This window comes from Macaca fascicularis, chromosome 4 (assembly GCF_037993035.2).
Source record: "Macaca fascicularis isolate 582-1 chromosome 4, T2T-MFA8v1.1".
Classification (NCBI taxonomy): domain Eukaryota; kingdom Metazoa; phylum Chordata; class Mammalia; order Primates; family Cercopithecidae; genus Macaca; species Macaca fascicularis.
Genome location: NC_088378.1, coordinates 3,746,852 through 3,771,045, shown reverse-complemented (window position 1 = coordinate 3,771,045; position 24,194 = coordinate 3,746,852). Strand labels below are relative to the sequence as shown.

The 24,194-nt window shown below is 47.6% G+C and overlaps 2 long non-coding RNA genes across 2 annotated transcripts; one reads left to right on the top strand and one right to left on the bottom strand.

Annotated features, from left to right (window-relative positions):
* Positions 1-262: 262 nt before the first annotated feature.
* On the bottom strand, positions 263-828 carry LOC141410205 (uncharacterized). The gene is made up of 2 exons (XR_012434386.1): positions 746-828; positions 263-638 (listed from the first exon to the last, which is right to left on the bottom strand). It is a non-coding gene; the product is annotated as an uncharacterized lncRNA (long non-coding RNA).
* A 3,859-nt stretch (positions 829-4,687) lies between these two features.
* Positions 4,688-10,139, top strand: LOC135970382 (uncharacterized). Its single transcript, XR_010586060.1, has 3 exons — positions 4,688-4,767; positions 8,532-8,578; positions 9,744-10,139. It is a non-coding gene; the product is annotated as an uncharacterized lncRNA (long non-coding RNA).
* The last annotated feature ends 14,055 nt before the right edge of the window (positions 10,140-24,194 follow it).

The following is a 24,194-nucleotide window of genomic DNA, read 5'->3' as shown; positions in this document are numbered from 1 at the left end:
TTAGATGAACTCTCAACCAACTGCCAGTCAGAAAATCTGTGAATCCGCCTGTGACCTGGAAGCCCCTGCTTCCAGTTGTCCCACCTTTCCGGTCTGAACTGATGTACACCTGAAATGTACTGACTGATGCCTTATGCCCCATAGAATACAGGAAGCCTAGCTGTGCCCTGACCACCTGGGCCACATGTTCTCTGGGTCTCCTGAGGACTGTGTCACGGGCCATGGTCACTCACGTTTGGCTCAGAATAAATCTCCTCCAGTATTTTACAGAGTTTGGCTCTTTTTATTGACAACCTTTTAAAATGTCAAGTCAGGATAGGATCTCACCACACATGGCACCCAAAGGCGTGCTGGCTGCCCACTGACTATTCCAGTCGACAGAGCCAGGTACAGGGGTCAGAGCCACAGCAGCTCCCGTGGGCCAGTGAGGAGGCCCGGCTCGGGAGGAGGCTCCGTCTCTCCACACCCAATGGAGGCAGCTCTGCTCCTGAGCTCAGGGTGGGCTTCACCTGGAGTTAGGAGTCGGGGGCCTGAGTCCTGCTTCCTCATGGCTCTGGTGCCCAAAAGGATGAGCAGTCACAGTGAGACGGGGCCTGACCCAGCGTGCACAAGCCCGGGAAGGAAAGGAGTGAAAGGACCTGCTTCCCCAGGGACCAGAGCAAAGAGGAGAAAGAGAGTAAGTGATTGATGTTGCCTGGGTTAGAAGGAGGCAGTAGAGAGGGGCAAGTTAGCATTAGGGGCTTACCTGGGCAGTCACAAAGGGCTCCACAGGCAGACGAGCCTGTAAACCAAAAATACATTTCTAAGGTCCCCCAACGGATACGGAATGGATGGGTTCCTGACTAAACTCCGCCTTCTAGCCTAGAACTTTGGCCCTAAGTGAAAACAGCTGACTCGTTTGCCTTTTTGGCCCTCCTTGTTTCCTATCCTGTGCCCATAAAAAGACTTCAGCTGGCAGAGCAAAGAAGCTGCTGAGGCAAGCAGTCAGAGATGTAAGCTGCTGAGTGGTGAGGATGCAAGGGGCTGAGTGGCAGAGACTACAGATAGACAGCGCTAACTTCAGATGGTGTCGTTTTCCGTGGGGAGCCCAGCCACGGAATGGTGGGGATGGTGGGGCTTCAGGGCAAGATCACCTTCTTTCCACACCATCCCCTTTCCAGTTCTGCCTTTGTCATCACTCAAACAGTCTGTGTGACCTGATTCTTCCCAACACTGAACAAGAACTTGGGTGTCAAAAAGGGCAGGTGCAGAAGGCTGTGACCCTGACCCTTTGCTGGGCTTTGAACACTTAGCTGTCCATAGACTGTACGCTGAGTGAAATGAGCCACTACAGTTTCTTCCCCACAAAGGGGGTCAAGGTCAAAGGAAAAATCCCATCTCACAACCATCTGAAAGGATTTTCTCCTTGGCCAGGACACTCTTAAATTTAACCTAAAAGACTGGTTCAGGCCATGACAGAAAGTGGGGTTAAGACAGGCCTCATATACCTCTCCAGCGTCAACATCAACACAAACCCCCCACCCAGACCTCTATGCGGCCTCTGGGCAGGTGTCCTATGTTCTAACTTCTCAGCTCTCTAGCAGGGCCGGCTGCAGAATTTAGGGGCCCAGGGCAAAACTCAAACGCAGGGCCACTCACACATTCCTCTCAGTCACACGTCGGGCCCCTCCTGCCGCCTCATCCTGGTCCCAGTGGGCCACCAGGTAAAAGTGTCACCTTTCAAAATCTTCAATTGCTGCAATTTCATTTTTAAAGTTTGTTTTCTCTGTCCCTGCACAACAGGGTTGTTTTCAAAGTTACGCTGATTAGACAGAAGTGGACCTTTGTCCCGGCTGAGGCCCTCCCATGGGTACCCACCCCTTGAATGGCTGATGCTAGACGGCAACAGTGTTGACCGAATCCAGGCAGTTTCAGGCCACAGCCAACTGGGGAGACAGCAATGAGTGTTGGACGGTTGGGGTCCTCTCGGCCCCGCCATGAAACCTGAACTAACTAGACAACTTTATCCAGAGCTGGACATGACCCTTTGGGCCATGCAGCTCGGTGGTCACCATTGGCCTAGCAGTCAGGCCCAGCTTCAGCCTGTGGCTTCCCCGGCTACCAGATATGGAACCTGGGACCAGACACTGAGGCTGATTAAAGTTTTCACCTCAAACAGCCTTACGGTTGTGTGTACCGAGAAGGTGGCAGAAACCAGACAGCAAGTGCCTGCTGCACAGAGAGCGATTAATGAAAGTGTGTGTGTGTGACTGGTGCATATATGTACACACTTATTTTAATTTAGGAAAAAGTGTTTTCTTTCTCTCTCTCCTTTCTTCCTCTCTCTGTCTTTCTCTCTCTCCTTCTCTCTCTCTCTTTCTCTCTGTCTTTCTCTCTCTGTCTCTCTCTCTCTCTCCTCTCTCTCATTCTCTTCTTTCTTTCACAGGGTCTCCCCGTGTCAGACAGGCTGGAGTACAGTGGTGCAATCATGGTTCACTGCAGCCTCAACTTCCTGGGCTCAAGAGATCCTTCCACCTCAGCCTCCCAAGTAGCTTGGACTACAGGCATGCAACACTGTACCTGGCTTTATTATTATTATTGTTATTATTATTTTGTAGAAATAGGTTCTCACTATGCTGCCTAGGCTGGTCTCCAACTCCTGAACTAGAGTGAGCCTCACTCCTTGGCCTCCCAAAGTGCTGGATCCATAGGCATGAACCACTGTGCCCAGCCTCCACACACATTTTTTAGTCATTGCTGACGGGGTTTGGTTCTGGGTGTGTTGCTGGGTATGACGAGAACTTCCTCAACAGGTTCCTGATGCAAAACCCCGCGTTTCTCCCTTGAAAGGGGGCACCCAGCTTCGAGGTTGCTCTCATCTCTGAGACAGACCTCTGTGTTTCTTCCCTTCTGCTATCACCTTGCTGAAGAGGGCCCTGCTCTGAGGGCTGCCAGAGGGGCCTGGGCCTGCGGTATACCTGCTCCCCGCACATCTCAGAAGCAAAGGCTGTGCACAGCCGCTCAGGCCACCCGTGTGGCTTCTGCCCCTGGTAGGAGTCCTCCTGTGCTTCCGGGAGCCGGTGCCACAGCTTGTCTCTGACTGAACGCGCACTGGCAGAGGCGTAGAATGATGAGCTCTTAGAGTGTGACCGCAGTTAGGGTCCAGCCAGGGAAAGGCTTCGTCCTCCTAATGATTGTGGGACTCAGTACGTCTGTCATTAGAGGAGGCCTGATCGACAGGCTCAGTCGCCCTGGTGTTCTGACTCTTCTTCCACTCACTGCACAGAATGAAGCTGGAGGAATATTGCTACAAAAGAATGATCATGGCAGGAGGCGGGGTAGAGCAATGTCAGGTCACGGTGCTTCTTGCACTGAAATATTAAGGCAGTTGTAATGATCTTTATCTCACACAAATGAACAGAGTGATGAAGAAGACTCAGCGAAAGGCAGCTGAGAAGAGCAACAAGGTAGAAAGGCGGACTTAAAGTAGAAAAATAAAAATTCATCCAGCACCTCCTAAGGTCAGACATTGGTCAAGAAGCACCCAAATAGTTCAGGTCATTTAACTTTGCTCAAATGCCTCAAGGCAAGTATCACAACTCCTCTTGCTTTAGACATGAGAACGTCAAGGCTCCTGAGGGCTGAGTAAGGAGCCCTGGTTTGTGTGAGTACAGCTAACACAACAGGTGTTAAAGCCCAATCTTCAGGGGCTTAATCCAAGAGAAGTTAACTTTCGCTTAGAAAAAGTTCAGCAGCACAGTTCCTGGTGGATAAGCCACTTCCCACGAGCTCATTCCCAGGCTGTATCTGTGTCTCCCCATCCTGTCCACCTCCAAGGGCTTCAAGTCCTCGGAAGGTTCTGGATCCACTCTGCATGGAACAAAGGGCCCCTCTGCTCATTTCCATTGCTGAGCCCTACAGGAGATGCTGGGATTGGAGCTCGCCTTGCACCCAGGATGGAAGGGAAGTGTGTTTGGTGAACACATAGCACCCAGGCCAGGTACCCAAAGCCACACAGCTCTAGCAGCAGCCTACATCCCGACACAGGTCAGGCAGCGAAGTCCAACCTCATGCTTTCTCTGACTTGAGTTTACTGAACCTCAGAGTCCTCTCCTGCAGAATGGGGAAAACGTCTCCTTCACAGGATTGCCAGGAGAATGAGCAGAGAAAATGCCTGTGGAGGAGGCTCCTGGATGCTTAGTTATGGACAAGCACCAGGAGAAAGGGTGGTGTTGGAGTCTCTCCTTAGCTCTCAGAGATCATCACGAAGAGGGTCCTGCTTCCGGCCCATGGCAGAGTGTGTCCGAGAGGCCACCTCTCACCTCCCTCCCCGGCCTCACACATGCAGTCGGGACTGGACTTCTGATGGCAATTCAGTGATGCTCAATCAAAAACCAGCAGGGCAGAACAGGAGATGGGAGCAAACTAAGCTATAATTTCACTAACTTCAGGGGAGCCTGACACGGAAATATGTATACATTGTTTGCCTTAAAGTGAACAATAGAGAATAACTACCCTATCTTCAAAGCAGCTTTCCAAGATCAAATCCGTTGCATCCGGAATGCCTTTCTTTGACCTTGGAACCTCCAGAAGTGGCCAGGACTCCCCCACAGAGCACATGCAGCGTTGCCTAGAAGCCGGTAGCTCTCCTGTAGAACGCTGGGAAGCAGCCAGCTGTTCATGTGGGAGTGTCAGCGTGCGTTCCTTTGTTAACGTCCTGCAAGACAGAAAAGGCAAGAACGTCAGTGATGGCTCCACTGACTGATTAAGGCAAAGAAAGTCGCCACTGTGCGTGATCACCCTGACTACGCTGGACAGAAACAGGGCATTTGCCCAAGACCCCCAGCAGCTGTCTTTGTTTCCCACTTCGATTTGCTAACGGGCAATGGGGCTCGAGCTCACTCTGCTCCTTCAGGGAGTGGTTTGGAGACCAGGTAAGACTTCAGTGTCTCCAGGAGCCTGTGAACCCGGCGCGAGGCTCTTCAGACTCAGGGAGGGTGACACACAGTCTTCAGACACGGAACTCAGGCTGTCAGTGGTGGGGAGTAAGTGAAAAACCCCACAGGCCCTGCACTGTGTCCACACATGTTATTGATCTTAGCAGTGTGGCCCAGAGAACACAAGCTCTTACAGCCTCTGCCCAGGGGCAGCCCAAGAAGCGGCCGGGGATGAGTGATTCCCTTCCCTTTCCAGAACCTGAGATGGGCGCAATTACCTCCATGGCTGAGAACCACTGTTCTGATCCCTTGCTTGACTTCAAATCATCGTATTTCAGACTTAAGATGTCTGGACCCAGCTGATTAATCAGACTTTCCCTGGAGCCGTCTGCAGGGTAGGATCAGAGGAACCCCAGAAATGTTCTGCCCACTGGGAAGATTTCATTTCACTGCTGTCTTTCAGGGATGTCCTAGAGAGGGGCCACAGTGCTGCAGCTGTCCACTTCGAGTGGTGCCTGCATATCGTGCAGAACCATCTGTGAACCAGGCCCTCGTCTTCTCTTCGTCTGTCAACTGCTCACGGGAACTCCCCATGAGGCCATCGGTGCAGGCTGGGGAGAGAAGGCAGGTGGCAGGAGTGGAGACCATGGGCATTTGAGCCACTTCCTCGTTTAACTTACTTGTGCCTTCAGGACCTGCTTGAGCCCGATCACATATATACCCCTTCCATTGGATGCTAGAACACTGCTGTGCACGACCCACTTTATGGCGATGGGTCAGAAAGCGCCCAGTTCACGATAGACGGTTCAGGTCGCATGGTGACTTGATGACCCACAGTCAAACGTTCAGTTTCCACCGAAGCCCAGTACCAGGCCAATAGCTGTCTCTCAAAAGGAGAGTAGTTATCTGCAGAAGATGGCAGGGCCCTGTTCCAAAATCCTAGAGACCACCACTGTGATTCACCTATGGGAGCCTGCCAAAGGCTCTAAGAGCATCCCTGTCTGCCACTGACACGTCAACTACCATTGGATCTGCTGGGTCATATGGCCCAAGTAGCAGAGCAGCTTGCACAGCAGCCTGGACCTATTGCAGAGCCTTCTCCTGTTCTCGACCACACTAAAACCTAGCAGCCTTTTGAGTCACTCGATAAATGGCCCAGAGTAACAAACCCAAATGAGAAATGTATTTTGCCTCCAAAACCCATACCTTCTTAAAATGAGTTGTCCATTTGTAACCCGCTAATTTCTCTGGGGGATTGTCCCCATAAACTTTTTATAAAGCGTTAATGATGTCACCATTATTCCACCCAAGCTTCACCATAAATTTAATGTTTTTTCTTGCTTTCATTTTAGCAGAATTCATGTTGCTCTGATAGAGGCTTTTTTCAAACTGATATCTTATCCTTCTCAGTACTTCAAACTAGATCCTGTTCAGACGTGTTAAAATTAGTGTGAATTTATTTTTGTGCAAAAAAAGTTGATATCCATGCACTATTTTATTTTATTTTTTTTGAGATGGAGTCTCGCTCTGTCACCCAGGCTGGAGTGCAGTGGCGCGATCTCGGCTGACTGCAAGCTCCGTCTCCTGGGTTCATGCCATTCTCCTGCCTCAGCCTCCTGAGTAGCTGGGACTACCGGCGTCCGCCATCACACCCGGCTAAGTTTTTGTATTTTTAGTAGAGACGGGGTTTCACCGGGTTAGCCAGGATGGTCTCGATCTCCTGACCTCATGATCCGCCCGTCTCGGCCTCCCAAAGTGCTGGGATTACAGGTGTGAGACACCGCGCCCGGCCTTCCATGCACTATTTTTTATATAATATGTATTTTCCATGAATTTTTTGAAGTCCCCTTGTATGTCTTCCTACAAAAAAAAATAAAATGTAACTCAGTGCATTTGCCAACCTACAAAGGAAAAAACATAGAGGCCTAAAATGTGACCCCTTGCAATGATCTGATCAGGTAATAGTCATATTTAAAAGGTAAATGTGAAAGTCGACTGAGTTGAAATTAGAATGAAAGCTTTTCAATATACTAATTATTTTAATTCCCATGTCTCCTGAAATCCAGTGTAAAGGCAGTTTGTGTGGACACCAGAAAAAAATTGTACAACACAGAGGAATGGAGAAAACGTCATGCTGCTTTGTGCGGGGCCTGAGCCTTGGGTACCTCACCATCCTGCTTTGTGTGAAGTCGCTGATGGAGGAAGGGTGCTGGTTTCCCCTCCCTGTGAGCTGAGCCTTGGGTACCATGCCATCCTCTTCGTGCAGGGCTGCTGACGGAGGAGGGGTGCTGGTTTCCCCTCCCTGTGAGCTGAGCCTTGGGTACTGTGCCGGCATAGTACATATGCCTGAAGCTCACTGCTTCCAAAGAAACCTGATTCCAACAGCTTCTGGGTCTTGTTGCAGTTTTTAAAGTGGTATTTTTGGCTTCCCTTCTGAGGCTGAAAATGTGCTGGGAGAACAGACGGGTCAGATCTTCCTCATTAGCTGGGATGGATTTACATTTAAAGGCATTTTTAAAGTTGCTCATCATTAGCGATGTAACAGAAAAGATCTTGACAAGTATTCAGAATTCAGCCTGACAGGCTTATCTGATAAAAGGAGGAAATGAGGGTGGAAGGGAGGGAGGAAGGAAAATACTTGAAGTGTAGCTAAATGTAATCCCCTGTGTAAAGACTAGATAATTCTGTCTTGGAAAATAGTGTCTATGCAATCAGAGACCTGTGCTGTGTCTCTCAACCAGCAGCAAGCAGAAGGCAGACAAAGGGAGATCTCTGAGCCCAGGGCAGGAAAATAAGATGCTAGAAACAAAAAGTAAAATCTAAGCCTCTCAACTGCCTGAATGGAGCCCCATCTGTGCCCAAGGGACCCCACAGAAACCTGAAACACTGAATTCCTGGCCGTGATGGGAAGGGGAGTCAGACACACCTTGTTATGCCTCCCTCGCCACTTTTGAAGTTTTGAAACAACTGACCAATATTAACATGAAAATAGAGACCATCAGACTGACAAAACCCACTCTTAGTGGTAATAAGATGCCAGATTCCAACCTGACTCTGGTATAGTGCTCTGAGAGGTGCCCCTTGTGAGACTTCATCTACATAGCAAGAACCTTGGCTTCTACAACCCGCCCCCCGCCCCGCCCACACCCTGCTTTTCTTGCTCAAGCATTTCAACTGACTTCTTAAATCTTTAGACAAAGCTTAATCTTCCAACCAATTGCCAATCAGGAAAATCTTTGAATCCACATGCTTTAAGATATCGCACATCTTTAGACTAAACCAACGTACACCTTCCATGTATTGATTTATGTCCTTGCTGGTAACTCCTGCCTCTCTAAATGTATAAAACCAAACTGCAGCCTGACCACCTTGGGCACACCTTCTCAGGACCTCTTGAGACTGTATCCAGGCCATAGTCATTCATGCTGGCTAAGAATAAACCTTTTTATATATTTTACAGAGTTTGGCTTTTTCATCAACATGGCAGAAACACCTTTCCCCTTTCTCTAGAGACCCAATGTATCAATGTGGCTGTTGGAAGATAAACACTTTAATGAAAATAATGAGACAGTCATAAGTTCCTCAAGCCTGCTGTGTTTTAATGTCTCTTGACAGATGCCCTGGATCTGTTCCTAAAGGATTACAGCTTGAAGAAAAATAATGTGGGTAGCCGGGCTTCATTTTAGCAACACGAGCACCTCATTTTGGCTTTCAGTTTGTCTTTTAATGAACACGTGTTGGAATGTTTGGGTCTCTAGTTTTCACTCCCATTTCTACCATCCTGCCCTGGGGATGAGGTGGAGCTGGGATTGATAAAAAATTCCTATTCTCCAGCCAGGCACAGTGGCTCACGCCTGTAATCCCAGCACTTTGGGAGGCTGAGGCCGGTGGATCACCTGAGGTCAGGAGTTTGAGACCAGCCTGGCCAACATGGTGAAACCGGTCCCTACTAAAAATACAACAAAAAGTTAGCTGGGTGTGGTGGCAGGTGCCTGTAATCTCAGCTACTTGGAAGCTGAGGCAGGAGAATAACTTGAACCTGGGAGGTGGAGGTTGCAGTGAGCCGAGACCATGCCATTGCACTGGTCAATAAGAAAGAAACTCTGTCTCAAAAAAAAAAAAAAAAAAAAATCCTATTCTCCATGGGGCCCAAGTCCCTTATTACCTCCACCTCCTGGATATGCAGCAATTAAGTGATTCACAGAGGTGCAGTGAGGCGAAGATTCCAAGCAGCCACAGGTTGGAAGAAACAAGTACTGTTGGCATCAACTTTGTCAGCTTGAAGCAGACCTTCTAGAACCCATACTGCCAGGACAAGCTTTCTAGATGGCAGAACAGGTTAGCCTATTTGGTGTGAATGAAAGACACCCAGGTGATACCTTCTACCCCTTCAAGGTAGGCGCTTAGCTGAAATAGTACAATGAAGAAAGAGCACTGAGCTGGAAACCGTAAGGCCTGGCTCCAACACTAATAACCATGCACACTTGAACAAATCATTTCTCTCTGAAACTCAGCTTCCCCATCTGTGAAGCAGGGATGGTGCTACTTTTCCAGGTGTGATTGATTAGATTATTGATCCCAGTTCTTCCAACCCCTTAGAAAGGGTTGCACATCCACCCTTGCCATGTGACGTGCAGAGTCCGCCCCACAACCTAAGATTCTGTATCCCCACCATTGATACTAGCCATGGGCGTGGGACTTGCTAGTGGAATGTGGGCAGAAGTATCCATGCACCAGCTCTGGGTCCCTGCATGCTTTTGCTAACTCTCTTGCGTGTGGATGGTCCCTCAAGAAAATAAGATGACCCAAGCAGCTATGCTCCTTCAGCCCCAGAATAACATACGTGTGACAGACCAGGATTCAGCTCACAGCCTGGAGCCAGGACACCACCCGACCCAGATGAACCTGCGTGGATCAGCTGAGCCACTAGTGACCTAGAGATCCTGAGAGTGAGAAACATGCATGGTCCTATACACCACTGAGTTTTGGGATGACTTGTTACTTAGCATTATTATGACAATTGCTGACTAATATACCAGGCTTCTGGAAGATTTGTTATGAGGTTCTCATAAAATGATGAATGTGAAATTGCTTTGTAAACTGCTTTTTAAAAAGGTACTTAGCTAGAGTGAAAGCTCCACAAAGGCAGAAATTGTTTTGCTACTGTAACTACATGAGTTCCTGGAAGAAAATAGTAGCTCAATAAATACAATATTAATTGAATTGGATGAATGGATGGATACATATATCCATATATATATGTGTGTGTGTGTGTGTGTGTATATATATATATGTATATATATAAACCTTGGAACTTTTATCATAGGCGTTTTTCCTTGGGTTTAAACTATTAATTTTTCTTAAGTACAAATATCCCCTGAGAAAGCTAAAACGCTGTATTGTTTATCACAACACTTTTGTTTCATGATAGTTAATGCCAGACACCTGGAGTAATTATAGAAATTGTAGAGAACAAGAGGTGAGGGGTGCGAGATCTAAGAAATGGGTTTTCCAGTTTTGCCCATGGCTACTTTGTGTAGCACCTTTGACAAAAGCTTTGGGAGTTTTCCTGAAACTAGCATTCGGCCCCCCATGCACTTATTTCTTCCTTCCCCAGGGTGCTGTGTCTGCATTTCTGCGGCACAACATGGAGGGTAAACAGATTCCAGAGCAAGCTCCACTTCCACTCGTCTCAGTCTTTGGAGAGGATTTAAAAGAGCAGGAGAGGGGCTGCCTGTGTCCTGGGAAATTTTCAGGATAGAAGAGGCTGGCCCCATGCAGTAGGTGCAGAGCAGGCACCCGACCTTCAGGGCCAGCAATGACTCCCAGGCCTGGCAGGAACAAGGATGTGGCTCCTCGTGGAGGGCTATGCCAACTGTGTGTCCGACCCAGAGCACACAGCCATTGCCCCACCAGGGCTTTTCAGTGGAACTGAGTGTCCCCACACAAGCTTTGTCTCCGGATGTACAGGAGTAGATTCTACAGCACAACGGAGCCGATTAAGTCATTACAGCTTTCCAGAGGGAAAAGAGAATTTAGGACATGTAGAAACTAAGTCTTTGCCCACAATCAAGTTTCCATTCAAATTATGAAAAGGAAGCGATTGAATGAGAATGTGATGACCTTTCCCTTCCCCCATGAATCTGTCTCCCTCTGGCTCCCTCTGCTCCTGACCCAAGCACTGCACCAAGGCAAGGGCCCTGGGCGCCCGGGCTGACTCCTGCACTCAGGCGCTGACCTCATGGCCGGGCTGACTCCTGCACTCGGACGCTGACCTCACGGCCGGGCTGACTCCTGCGCTCGGACGCTGGGCTCACGACTGGGTCTGAAGAACTCCGGTTCTGCGCATGCCCCACGTCAAAACAGGCAAGTCTTCAGGTGTGGGATTTCCCAAGCCAAAAGAATTTTCATAGAATTGTATTTCAATATTTACATTCTCTTTTAAAGAAAGTCCAGCTAAAATTCAAAACTAAATAAAAATGTTAAAACTAACCCCAGAGAGAAGTAGGGTCTACTTGAATGCAATGCAAGATGAAGTGGACATCTGGGCACCCGTCCTCCAGGGCTCCGCATGCCCCAGGGGCTCAGGGGCTTGGGAGGGGCAGCTCCTCATGGCGGCGGGGAGGGAGGGTGTCCCCAGGTTCTTGGTCAGGCAGGTGCAGGCCTTCAGGACACTAGTTGAAGGAGGCAGAGCTGGCCGCTGTGTGTGGAGTGGCTTATTCTAATTCAAACTCCCCTCTTTTCTTCCTCTTCCTTTTGGGGGAACTCATCCCTCTTTGAGACCTCAGACAGTCATGCGCCAGGCTATGGGTGGGGGTAGTGCAGGGCGGGCAGGGCTGTGCGGGAGAAGCATTCTGCTCTTTTCTGTAGTAAGGTAAATATCGTGGCCGTCGTCTGTTCCGCCTCCGCCCTGCTGTCTGGCTTCCTTAGTGCAGGTCAAGAGCATAGGTCAGTGCCCTGGAGGCTCAAGAGTGTTCAGGATGACCTTAGCAGAAGTTTCCGTGCCATGAAGGGAACCCAGCCTTGCTACCTGCTCCAGGCTTGGTGCCCAGCACCCCAAGGGCACACAGAAACCACTGTGGTGTGAGTCATGCTGGAGCAGCAGACAGAGGCCATTGTTGTTGGGAGGTGGTGGCCGCCAGGCTGCGAAAGCCATTCTGGGGGGTGGGGGAGTCCCACCAGCTTGCGTGTTTTCTTCCTTAGCACCTGCCCTTCAGAAGCAATAGGGGACTTTCCCCAGTGTCACCTCTGCTGAGTCCCTGCCGGGGAATGGCTGAGAAACAACTTCCTGTCAGAATCCTGTCAATCTAAGTCTCTACAAAATTCTAGGAACCAAGAAATTATAAACTAAAAGCTCTTAATGAGAAGCTCTCTGTGGGCAATGATCTGGGCTCTGCAGGGAGCTCCAGTAGCAGCCAGAGGGAAATAAATGTGGACAAGGACAACCTGAGGCTGCTCTGCTGAAGACTGGAGCATGGGGACTGCCCTAAACTCTCACTCATGGTGCAGGGAGCTTCCCAGGAAGTCTCAACTCACCTGCAGCCTTCGAACCAGGAGGGGCTCCATGAAAGATCAGGTGCATGGATTGGCTGCAGGAGTCAAGAAAACTGATTCCGTGAATGATTCCAGATGAGCAGCCTCCATTGTCCTGAAATACCCCCATTCCCTTCAGAAAGGGTGTGGGTTGGGAAGGTGCCTGGGACCTGAGCCTCCCCATGGTGAGTCACCTTCTGCCCAGGAGGTGCTGGCACCAGGCCACAAAATGGGACGTGCGGGGGAGGGATGGTCCCTGAGCTACCACTGCAGCCTAGACACATCTCCACCTGGAGACAAACACCAGCTTAGGCCTGGGGGGCACCTCTGCAGCCAACAGCTCCGGGTGCACTGTCTCATTGCCGTTTGTCCAGTCTCAATGGCTTTGATTTGTTCTGCCCACACCTGTGAACACAGCTGCCCATGACAAATATTCCTGCAGGATCATCCTAATAGGTCCCAGGGACCTGGTGCTTCCTCTTCCAAAGCCCCAAACTCTTATGTGGATCACCTTTCTCCTCGTCTGTCCCCAGGATGCTTGGGGTCTGGCCTCAACCCTGTCATCATTGTCCATCCTGTGGCTCCTCCTTCCAGGGAGGCTGGGCAGAAGAGCAACAGGAGCAGGTGCTCAGGGACAGCAGGTTCTCAGGAACAACAGGCGCTCAGGAGGCAGCAGGTGCTCAGGGGACAGAAGGTGCCAGGAGGCAGCAGGTGTTCAGAGGGTAGCAGGTGTTCAGGGGGCGGCAGGTGTTCAGGGGGCGGCAGGTGTTCAGCGGGCGGCAGGTGTTCAGGGGGCGGCAGGTGTTCAGCGGGCGGCAGGTGTTCAGGGGGCGGCAGGTGTTCAGGGGGCGGCAGGTGTTCAGGGGGCGGCAGGTGTTCAGGGGGCGGCAGGTGTTCAGGGGGCGGCAGGTGTTCAGGGGGCGGCAGGTGTTCAGGGGGTGGCAGGTGTTCAGCGGGCGGCAGGTGTTCAGGGGGCGGCAGGTGTTCAGCGGGCGGCAGGTGTTCAGGGGGCGGCAGGTGTTCAGGGGTGGCAGGTGTTCAGGGGGCGGCAGGTGTTCAGCGGGCGGCAGGTGTTCAGCGGGCGGCAGGTGTTCGGGGGCGGCAGGTGTTCAGGGGGCGGCAGGTGTTCAGGGGTGGCAGGTGTTCGGGGGTGGCAGGTGTTCGGGGGCGGCAGGTGTTCGGGGGTGGCAGGTGTTCAGGGGGCGGCAGGTGTTCGGGGGTGGCAGGTGTTCAGGGGGCGGCAGGTGTTCAGCGGGCGGCAGGTGTTCAGCGGGCGGCAGGTGTTCAGGGGGCGGCAGGTGTTCAGGGGTGGCAGGTGTTCAGCGGGCGGCAGGTGTTCAGCGGGCGGCAGGTGTTCGGGGGCGGCAGGTGTTCGGGGGCGGCAGGTGTTCAGGGGGTGGCAGGTGTTCAGGGGGTGGCAGGTGTTCAGGGGTGGCAGGTGTTCGGGGGCGGCAGGTGTTCGGGGGTGGCAGGTGTTCAGGGGGCGGCAGGTGTTCAGGGGTGGCAGGTGCTCAAAGGCAGTACAGCAGACAGGAGCAGGTCATTTCTAAATAAGTTTTAAAATGGAAATATGAATTACTAATCATTAGTTTAAAGTTTATATCCTTTGACATCGTGTTTTTACATGGTATAGAGAAGCTGAATGTATTTGGTTCTATTAATAATCATGAAAATTGGCCGGGTGCAGTGGCTCACACCTGTAATCCCAGCACTTTGAGAGGTTGAGGAGGGCAGATAGCTTGCACCTGGGAGTTTGAGACCATCCCGGGCAATATAGTGAAACTTTGTCTTTACAAAATTACAAAAATTAGCCAGTCATGGTGGCTCCAGTTTTGGCTCCAAGGATGGACCCCCGAAAATGCCTGAGACTTCAGAGGATGACCCCTAGACCCAGCAGTTTCTCTTTCTATAATCGATCATGTCATTTGATGGTTATGAGAGTTGATTCAAGACTGAGAGATGGAAATTAGGCTGTTATTACTCGGGGTCATTTCCTAAAGTAAATCATAACTTATAGATGTGGGTCACACAGGCTTTGATATTCCGATACAATTAGTGCAAATATTTAGGAGATGGATTGGCCTCCATTCCAAGGTAACCAAACGAATCCTTTTTTTAAGAATTGAGAATACTGTAAAACAAAGATGCAAAAATATCCAAAATTGATCAATAAGGATCACACAGATATTTATTTTTTAAAGACAATACTAACATTTCAAATGTAGGAAATACTATTTTACACTTTAAACAGGGACATTTAGTCTCGAGTTCTAGTTTTGATTCCCTAACCTGGTTTATCCATAAGGCAGAGAGAGGCTAGTGCATAAATTCATGTGGTGCAGCCAATCTTACTCATTTTTTTTTTCTCAGGGGACAGTTAAAATCAGAATGAACAAAGCCCGAAATTTGTTAACAGAGCTTCCAGGGAAGGTGTAGTGGTTTCAAGGCATTTTTACTAATCCATTGATAAGTCACCCTGATGTGAGAGGTGGATTTAGTGACTTGCTTATGTCAAGTAGCGTATGGCAAAAGTAATGATATTTCACTACTGCATGTATCTGCAAAGGGCATGGCAGCTCCCTCTTGCTTCCTTTCTGGAGGCACTCACTCTGGAGCAAGCCAGGCCTGTGTCATGAAGACACTCAAGCAGCCTTATGGAGAGGCCCAGGTGTAAGAAATAATCAGTGAGGAACTGAGGTCTCCTGCCATGAGCCATGTGAGTGCGCCATCTTGGAGGTGGGTCCTCTAGCCCCTGTCAAGCAGTCAGATGATGCAGCCCCAGTCACATGCAATCAAGTCTAGGTTCTTGATATTCTAGTTACTTAAAAATTGTCCAGAGAGAAGACATTTCTTCCCCTGGCTATGCTATTCAAAGATTCATGAATCTTTTGGATTTTGTATATTTTAGAAATTCCAGAATGTATCAGTAGGAACCAGAAATAGAATATCCAGCAGGAATGACATGAGGTATACAAAAATATGGTCCTTTTTGTATATTCCCCTCTTCCATTATTCTCACTGTATCTACCTTCGAATCTCACCTAAGATTTCAGGAATAGACCCTTTACCTCAAAGATAATGAAACCCATCACATTACAATTTTTTTTTGTTATGAACAATTCCCTTCCTTAATATTTCTCCAACTGAATGTTGTAATCTACTTCAAAGAGTCATCCAAGGAAGGCATGGTGATCGATGAGCTTCAAATAACTATCAAATACATACATTTATCCTAAAAACCTTGACAGTAATGATAGAAGTACTCATTTTTTAAATTCTTGAATTCTGATACATAGTTGTATTTTAAAGTCCTGGAATGCCAGTTTTTTTTTTTATTGGTATGCTACAATTATACCACTATTTTTTGAAACTAAGGTCTGAATTATTAACTTCTTTTTTTTTTTTGAGATGAGGTGTCATCTGTTGTTGTTCAGGCTGGAGTGCAGTGGTGCAATCACGGCTCCCTGCAGCCTCAGATCCCTGGGCTCAAAGCAATCCTGTGAGCATGACACCGTACCCAGCTGATTTTTTAATGGTTTGTAGAGACAGGGCTTTGCTTTGTTGCTCAGGCTGGTCTCAAACTCCTAATATCAAGCAATCCTCCTGCCTTGGCCTCCCAAACTGCTAGGATTATAGGTGTGAGTCACCTGCCCAGCCTTTATTTATCTCTTAAAATAAAAGTCATTGACTAAGCTATTCAATTTTGTGCCCCCCCCCCCAAAAAAAAGATGAACTAATGTGCAGTCTCAAAACTGATAGGATTATTCTGGAAAATTTTGTACACACGCACAAAAAAAGAAGCATTGATAACTTTTGTTAAAAACACCAAATAATATGCCATTTAAATGTTTATGAATGATTAATTTTTTTTTTCATTATAATGCTTAGCCGATTATTTTTAGGAACACTTGATTTTTGTTCGTGTGCTAATCCATTAGGCTGCGATACAGTTTGGATATTTGTCCCCACCCACGTCTCATGGTGAGTTGTAATCCCCAATGCCAGAGGTGGGGCCTGGTGGGAGATGTTTGGGTTATCGGGGTGGGTCCCTCGTGGCTTGATGCTGTCTTCTTGATACTGAGCTCTCATCAGATCTGGTTATTTAAAAGTGGGTGGCACCTCCCTGTCCACTGTCTCTCACTTGCTCCTGCTCCTGCCATGTGACGTGCCTGCTCCCCCTTTGCCTTCCGCCATAATTGAAGCTTTCTGAGGCCTCCCCAGAAGTAGACGCCGCCATGCTTCCTGTATAGCCTATAGAACCACAAGCCAATTTAACTCTTTTTTTAATGAATTACCCAGTCTCAGCTATTTCTTTATAGTAATGCAAGAATGGCATAACACAGGATGATAATATGTTGAAGGTTTATAGTTTCAAAAAATGTATTTTAGTTCATTTAAAAAATAACTTAAGAAACACATGATAAATATTCAATTACATTTGTGAAATACACTAAAGCCCTACCTGGTTATTTCCTAGCTGGGCTGCTGTAACACAGTGCCACAGACTGGGTGGCTTTTATTGCTGACAGTTCTGGAGACGTGGACACTTACAATGAAGACAGATTAGGTCCAGTTTCCTGATTCACAGATGGGGCCTCCCGCTGTGTCCTCACATGGCAGAGGGACAAACAGTCTCCCTCCGGTCTCTTTTATATGGGCACTGATCCCATACATGAGGGGTCCATTCTCGGGACCAGATCACCCCCTTGAGACCACACGTCTCAATACTATCACCATGAGGATTAGCCTTCAGCATCTGAATGTGTGGGGAGGAAGTGCAAACATTTAGACCACAGCACCCTGTCCCTCGTTTCCCAAAATTCATGTCTTCCTCACATGAAAAGTACATTCATTCCATCCCAACAGCCCTACAAGTCTTAACTCATTCCAGCATCAACTCAAAAGTGTAAAGTCCAGAGTCTCATTTAAACATCATCTAAATCAAATACAGGTGTGATTTAAGGTAAAAGTCATTGTGAGGCAAATGCTCTTCAGCTGTGAGCCTGTCAAATCAAACATGTTATGTGCTTCCAAATTCAATGGTAGGTGTTATGGTTTGGACCTGTGTCCACACCCAAATCTCATTCAATTATAATCCCTGGTTTTGGAGGTGGGACCTGGTGGGAGGTGATTGGATCATGGGCCGGAGTTCTCAAGAATGGTTTGGTACCATCTCCCTTGGTACTGCATAGTGCGTGAGTTCTCATGAAATCCAGTCGTTTAAAAGTATATAGCACCTATCCCTCTCTCTCTCTCCCTCCTGCTCCAGCCATGTAAGATGCCTGCTTCCCCTTTGCTTTCCACCATGACTGTAAGTTTCCTGAGGCCTCCCCAGAAGCTGAGCAGATGCCAGCATCATGCTTCCTATACAACCAGTGGAACTATGAGCCAATCAAAAAATATTTTCCTTATAAATTACCCAGTCTCAGGTATTTCTTTTCAGCAGTGTGAGAATGAACTAATACAGCAGGATAGGCACAGGATAGACATTCCCATTCCAAAAGAAACAATAGGAAAAAAGGAAGGGGAATGGGTCCTAAGTTCAAAAGCTGAAGGCTGAAGAATAATCTTTTCGATTCAATGTTCTGCCTTCTGTTCACGCTTGGTTGGGGGCTGGGTCCCCAGGTCTCTGGGAAGCCCCATCCCCATGGCTTGGTAGGCACTGGCAACTCTTATGGGTTGGAGTCAAATGCCTGTGGCTCTTCCAGACTGGAATTCCATGCTGGTGGCTCTACTAGGCTGGGGTCATGGGGGCAGCCCCATTGTATTTAGTATTTCCCTATGGTGGACATCTGCAGTCGATTCACCGTTGAGGTGAGCCTCTGCCTGGGTCATGTGTCTGAGGCTCTGGGTGGCTCCAGCTTTTGAAATCAAGGTGGAGGTAGCCATGCCACTGTAACTCATGTGCTCTGTGCACCAGCAGAGATAGCACCATATGGACACTGCCAAGTTTTACAGCCTTTGACCCCTAGAGGAGTGGCAACAGCTCCCATACCACCTGGGGCATCAAAGAGCACTGTGCTGGGATGTAGGGAGCAGAGCTTTGAAGTTATTCTGCCCCTCAGGACCTAACACTCTGAGTCTGTAATGAGAGGGGAAGTGCCAGGAATCTGAAATGCTGCTAGGGTCATTCTTCCACTGTCTTCATGAATATCTCCTGGTTGATCTGCACCAATCTTCTTACCTAATGATTGCTTTGTTATACTCTTGGTGCTCTCTCCCAAAAGCACTTTCTCATTTTTTTTTACAATATGAAAAGGCTAAGAATTTCCAAATTGTAAGTTCTGCTTCCCTTTTGATGAAAAAAAAAAATCTGTCCTTAAGTCATTTCTCTCTTTTTACGTTTTACTATAAGCTTTCAGGAGAAGCCGAGGCATGTCTTTAACGCTTAGCTTAGAAATTTCTTCAGCCAAATATTCTATCTAATCTCTCTAATGTTCTATCTTCCACAAAACACCAGGGCACAAACAATTTAGCCAAGCTCATTGCCACTTTATAACAGGCATTGCTGTTCCTCCAGTATCCAACAGTGTGTTACTCATTTCCATCTGAGACCTCCTCAGAACGGCTTTTACTGTCCTTTGCTATGGACATTCTGATGACAACCACTTGGACCAGCTCTCAGACGACTCGGGCTTTCTCTACAGCTCTCCTTATCTCCTCAGAGCCCTCCCAGAATCCCCTTTAGTGATCTATTCATGGCCATGCAGGCTTTTCCCAGCAAAATTCTTCTAGGCTTTCCCCATCACCCAGTTGCACTTCTGCCTTTTAGGTATTGGTTGCAGCAGTACCCCAGTCCTCAATGCCAACTTCCTTAGTCTGTTTGGGCTTCTGTAATAATACACCATCAGCTGAGTGCATTATAAAGAGAAGGAATTTATTTCTCACCGTTCTGGAGGCTGAGAAGTCCAAGGTCAGGGAAGAATTGGTGTCTAATAAGGCCCCATTTTCTGATTTGTGCATGTAGCCTTTTTGCTGCATCCTCACATGGCAGAAGTGACAAAAGGCCTCCCTCCAGTTTCTTTTATAAGGGAACTAATTCCATTCATGAAGTTCTTCACTCATCACCTAATCAGCTCCCAAAGGGCCCATCTTTCCACACCATCTCACATTGGGTATCAGATTTCAATATACACACTTTGAGGGGACATAGACATTCAGATCACAGCAGTCATTTTTCTTTAGTGGAGAAAGAAACTCCTAAGTGTGTCCCTCAAAGGATTGTTTAATCACCTAGACACTTTGCCTGCAATTAAGATACACTCTCACCAGGGGTCATTATAGTCCAGGCAGCTATTTCTCCATAGGTGTTGCTACCACCGGGAAATTCAGTTACACTTACATCTCTTTTAATGAGAATATATCTCAAGAACACAAAGTTATTCTGATGCTGCTAAATGTAAACAGTAGGTCACTTGTCCACACTCACCTGAGACTGAGGCAGTACCACACTGGACCCAAGTGTCTTTCATTTCCTGGTATCAGACTTTGAGCCATTAGAACCGTGAGCAGCTGCAGTGTGTCCTCAGTGGGCCCAGCTTTCTGGGGTTTCCAGCTGCAAGGTGGCGAGGATTCAGCTTGCCTCTAAAGAGCCTTCGTCTTGCTTTCAGGAGGTGACGGCCAACAGCACAATGGCCAAAAGCTACTTACCTCTGAAGAGGAATCAAGGGCTCAGATCTGTGACATAGCCCTTGAAAACTGAAATTTGGCTTTTTGCCCCCTTACGGATTTAGCTTGAATGTCTTCTGTAGTCTAAGGATATGTTTTCATGATGATGATGATACTGATGGAGGGAACAATTACAGCTTCTATTTATTGAGGGTTGACCATATGTCAGGCGCTGTTTTGCTTTCATCATCAGTAGTTGATTATTACTAGTAATTACTTGTATAACTTTCTAGAGGGTTTGCCTTAATATATTCAAATAAATACACATTTCTATTTCTCTTTTACTTAAATGGTAGCATACTACACACACTGTTCAATACCTTGCTTTTTTCTCAACAATTTACCATGGAGTACTTTTCTCATTAACGTACAAGGAGGGTTTTTTTTTTTTCCTTTTGAGACCAAGTCTCTGTTGCTCAGGCTAGAAGGCAGTGGTGCAATATCGGCTCACTGCAACCCCTGCCTCCCAGGTTCAAATGATTCTCTTGCCTCAGCCACCCAAGTAGCTGGGATCACAGGCATGCCTTTCTTAAAAAGAAAAAAAAAAAAAACCAACAATTGTATAATGTTCTCCTGTAAGGAAGTGACATTTATTTAACCAATCCCCTACTGAAAGGTATACCTGTTGTTTCCGATCTTGCTAGTACACACCGTGCTGTAGTGAATGCCTCATGAAACTGTATACATCACATAGGGACAGATGTATGTCTGCCATTGTGATAGGCTGTGACAATCTGCACTTTTGAGCAATACATAAAAACACTTAGTAGATGCTCCCCCGCACCCACTCCAGTATTACTAACAAACTTTTGAATCTTTCCCAGTGCTGTAAACATATCCTGTCATTTAATTCTCACATGAACCTGTGAACTGGCTGTACGATTGCCATGGTTCAGAACTGTGCTGTGAGCTCACCTGGCTGAGAGAGGGCTGGTTCTCAAGCAATGGTGTTATGCTGCATTCCCAGTAATCCCTTTATCTTAAATTTGGTTAGGATGTTTCTTTTATCAGATGTGTAGAAGGTTATCATTTTATTCAATTATATATATGTATACATGTATAAATATATACACACACATACACCCTGCCTCTTATAGTATATTTATTCAACCTGACTTTTGAAAGGTTGAAAATAAATTTGTAGCACCTACATATCCCTACTAAAGTACTAAAACTTCCATTTATTAATGGGGTTTCCTTTGTTTCTTGGCTGTGAATTTTTAAATAGTTACCTTTAATGTATGATCAATTTCTGTCTTGATTCCAGGTAATCAGATGTTGTAAGTAAGAAAATATAGGGGGAGGGGCCAAGATGGCCGAACAGGAAAACTTCTGGTCTGTAGCTTCCAGCGAAACCAAGGCGGAAGGTGGGTGATTTCTGCATTTCCAACTGAGGTACCCAGTTCATCTCATTGGGACTTAAGCAGTGGTCCCAACCCTCAGAGGGGGAGCAGGAACAGAGTAGGGCATCGCTTCACCCGGGAAGTGCAAGGAGCTGGGGGACCTCCCTCTCCCAGCCAAGGGAAGCTGTGAGCAGCGACTATACTACCCAGCCCAGATACTACACTTTTCCCCTGGTTTTTGCAATCTGCAGATCAGGAGATTCCCTCTCGTGCCTACACCACAAGGGCCCTGGGTTTCAAGCGGCTGTTTGGGCAGACATTGAGTTAGCTGCAGGATTTTTTTCATACCCCAGTGGTGACTGGAACCCCAGGAAGACAGAACCATTCACTCCCCTGGAAATGGGGCTGAATCCAGACAGCCAAGTGGTCTCGCTCAGCAGGTCCCACTCCCACGGAGCCCTGCAAGCTAAGAACCACTAGCTTGAAATTCTTGCTGCCAGCACAACAATTTGAAGTTGACCTGAGACAATCAAGCTTTGTGGGAAGAGGGGCATCTGCCATTACTGAGGCTTCGGTAGGTGGTTTTCCCCTGACAGTACTCAGGAGGCTGGGAGGTCTGGACTGGGAAGAATTCACCAGTGTGGCACAGCAGCTGTGGCCAGACTGCCTCTCTAGATTCCTCCTCCATGGGCAGGGCATCTTGAAGGAGGGTAACAACCCCAGTCAGGGGCTTACAGACAAAACCCCCATCTTCCGGGGACAGAGCACCTGGGGGAAGGAGCAGCTGTGGCCACAGCTTCAGTGGATTTAATCATTCCTGCCTGACTGCTCTGAAGTGAGCAGCTGATCCCTGACAAGAGGGATTCTCCCAGCACAACACACCAGCTCTGCTAAGGGACAGACTGCTTCCTCAAGTGTGTCCCTGACCCCTGTGCCTCCTGACTGGGAGAGACCTCCCAACAGGGGTCGACAGACAACTCATACAGGAGAGCTCCAGCTGGCATCAGGTTGGTGCCCATCTGGGATGAAGCTTCCAGAGGAAGAAGCAGGCAGCAATCTTTACTGTTCTGCAGCCTCCACTGGTGATACTCAGGCAAACAGGATCTGGGGTCTGTGGTGGACTTCCAGCAAACTGCAGTAGACTTACAGAAGCTGGCCCTGACTGTTAGAAGAAAAACTGACAGAAAGTAACAACATCAACAAAAAGGACCCCCACACGAAAACCCCACCAAAAGGTCATCAGCCTTACAGATCAAAAGTAGATAAATCCATAAATATGAGGAAAAAGCAGCACAAAAGTGCTGAAAATTCCAGAATGCCTCTTTTCCTCCAAATGATCCCAACTCCTCTCCAGCAAGGGCGCAAAACTGGACAGAGTGAGACTGATGAATGGACAGAAGCAGGCTTCAGAAGGTGGGTAAAAACAAACTCCTCTGAGCTAAAGGAGCATGTTCTAACCCAATGCAAGGAAGCTAAAAACCTTGATAAAAGGTTACAGGAACTGCTAACTAGAATAACCAGTTTAGAGAGGAACCTAAATGACCTGATGGAGCTGAAAAACACAGCACAAGAACTTCATGAAGCGTAAATAAGTATCAATAGCCAAATGGATCAAGCAGAAGAAAGAATATCAGAGATTGAAGATCAACTTACTGAAATAAGGCATGTAGACAAGATTAGAGGAAAAAGAATGAAAAGCCTCCAAGAAATAAGGGACTATATGAAAAGACCAAACCCACAATTGATTAGTGTACCTGAAAGTGATGAGGAGAATGGAACCAAGTTGGAAAACACACTTCAGGATATTATCCAGGAGAACTTCCCCAACCTAGCAAGACAGACCAACATTCAAATTCAGGAAACACAGAGAACACCACTAAGATACCCCTCAAGAAGAACAACCATAAGACACACGATCGTCAGATTCTCCAAGATTGAAAGGAAGAAAAAAATGTTAAGAACAGCCAGAGAGAAAGGTTAGGTTACCTATAAACTGAAGCCCATCAGACTAACAGTGAATCTCTCTGCAAAAACTCTACAGAAGACAGTGGGGACCAATATTCAACATTCTTAAATAAAAGAATTTTCTTTTTTCTTTTTTTTTTGGCGGGGGGGAGTCTCTGTTACCCAGGCTGGAGTGCAGTGGCATGATCTTGGCTTACTGCAAACTTCACCTCCCAAGTTCAAGCTATTCTTCTTCCTTAGTCATCTGAGTGGCTGGGACTACAGGCATGTGCCACCACACCCTGCTAATTTTTGTATTTTTAGAAGAGATGAGGTTTTGCTATGTTGACCAGTCTGGTCTCGAACTCCTGACCTCGTGATCCATCTGCCTCAGCCTCCCAGAGTGCTGGGATTACAGGCATGAGCCACCATGCCTGGCCAAAGAAAAGAATTTTCAACCCAGAATTTCATATCCAACTAAACTAAGCTTCATAATCAAAGAAGAAATAAAATCCTTTACAGACAAGCAAATGCTGAGGGATTTTGTCACCACCAGGCCTTCCTCACAAGAGCTCCTGAAGGAAGCACTAAATATGGAAAGGAAAAACTGGTACCAGCCACTGCAAAACACACCTAAATATAAAGACCAATGACACTATGAAGAAACTACATCAACGAATGTGCAGAATAACCAGCTGGCATCATGATGACAGGATCACACATAACAATATTAACCTTACATGTAAATGAGCTAAATGCCCCAATTAAAAGACACAGACTGGCAAATTGG